We start from the raw sequence: 2,118 nt of genomic DNA, 5'->3' as shown, positions 1-2,118 counted from the left end.
GATCCCCTCAGAAATTCAGAAATTCAGAAATTGAGAAAATCAGAAATTGAGAAAATCAGAAATTCAGAAATTCAGTAATTCAGAAAATCAGAAAATCAGAAATTCAGAAATTGAGAAAATCAGACGATTCAGAAAATCAGAAATTCAGAAAATCAGAAAATCAGAAAATCAGAAAATCAGAAATTCAGAAATTCAGAAATTCAGAAATTCAGAAAATCAGAAATTCAGAAAATCAGAAAATCAGAAAATCAGAAATTCAGAAAATCAGAAATTCAGAAATTCAGAAATTCAGAAATCAGAAATTCAGAAATTCAAAAATTCAAAAATTCAGAAAATCAGAAATTCAGAAATTCAGAAATTCAGAAATTCAGAAATCGGAAATTCAGAAATTTAGAAATTTCCAAATTCAGAGATGCAGAAATTCCGAAAATCAGAAATTCAGAAATGCAGAAATGCAGAAATTCTAAAATTCAGAAATTCAAAAATTCAAAAATTCAGAAATTCAAAAATTCAGAAATCCGGAAACTCAGAAATTCAGAAATTCAGAAATTCAGAAATTCGGAAACTCAGAAATTCAGAAATTCAGAAATTCGGAAACTCAGAAATTCGGAAATTCGGAAATTCGGAAACTCAGAAATTCGGAAATTCGAAAATTCGGAAATTCAGAAATTCAGAAATTCAGGAATTCTGAGATTCTGAGCTTCTGAAATTCTGAAATTCTGAAATTCCAAAATTCCAAATTTCAGATCCCACTCAGAAATTCAGAAATTTAGAAATTCAAAAATTCAGAAATTCTAAAATTCAGAAATCCGGAAACTCAGAAATTCAGAAATTCAGAAATTCAGAAATTCAGAAATTCGGAAACTCAGAAATTCAGAAATTCAGAAATTCGGAAACTCAGAAATTCGGAAATTCGGAAATTCGGAAACTCAGAAATTCGGAAATTCGAAAATTCGGAAATTCTAAAATTCAGAAATTCGGAAATTCAGAAATTCTAAAATTCAGAAATTTAGAAATTCAGAAATTCAGATATTCAAAAATTCAGAAATTTAGAAATTCAGAAATTCAGATATTCAAAAATTCAGAAATTTAGAAACTCAGAAATTCAAAAATTCAGAAATTCGGAAATTAAGGAATTCTAAAATTCAGAAATTCAAAAATTCAAAAATTCAGAAATTCAAAAATTCAGAAATCCGGAAACTCAGAAATTCAGAAATTCAGAAATTCAGAAATTCAGAAATTCGGAAACTCAGAAATTCAGAAATTCAGAAATTCGGAAACTCAGAAATTCGGAAATTCGGAAATTCGGAAACTCAGAAATTCGGAAATTCGAAAATTCGGAAATTCAGAAATTCAGAAATTAAGGAATTCTGAGATTCTGAGCTTCTGAAATTTAGAAATTTAGAAATTCAAAAATTCAGAAATTTAGAAACTCAGAAATTCAAAAATTCAGAAATTCGGAAATTAAGGAATTCTAAAATTCAGAAATTCAAAAATTCAAAAATTCAGAAATTCAAAAATTCAGAAATCCGGAAACTCAGAAATTCAGAAATTCAGAAATTCAGAAATTCAGAAATTCGGAAACTCAGAAATTCAGAAATTCAGAAATTCGGAAACTCAGAAATTCGGAAATTCGGAAATTCGGAAACTCAGAAATTCGGAAATTCGAAAATTCGGAAATTCAGAAATTCAGAAATTCAGGAATTCTGAGATTCTGAGCTTCTGAAATTCTGAAATTCTGAAATTCCAAAATTCCAAATTTCAGATCCCACTCAGAAATTCAGAAATTTAGAAATTCAAAAATTCAGAAATTCTAAAATTCAGAAATCCGGAAACTCAGAAATTCAGAAATTCAGAAATTCAGAAATTCAGAAATTCGGAAACTCAGAAATTCGGAAATTCGGAAATTCGGAAACTCAGAAATTCAGAAATTCAAAAATTCAGAAATTCTAAAATTCAGAAATTCGGAAATTCAGGAATTCGGAAATTCAGGAATTCTAAAATTCAGAAATTCAAAAATTCAAAAATTCAGAAATTCAAAAATTCAGAAATCCGGAAACTCAGAAATTCAGAAATTCAGAAATTCAGAAATTCGGAAACTCAGAAATTCGGAAATTC

The sequence above is a fragment of the Caenorhabditis briggsae genome, assembly GCF_000004555.2.
Source record: "Caenorhabditis briggsae AF16 supercontig from assembly CB4, cb25.NA_142, whole genome shotgun sequence".
In the NCBI taxonomy this organism is placed as follows: Eukaryota; Metazoa; Nematoda; class Chromadorea; order Rhabditida; family Rhabditidae; genus Caenorhabditis; species Caenorhabditis briggsae.
This window is presented reverse-complemented; position numbering follows the sequence as displayed.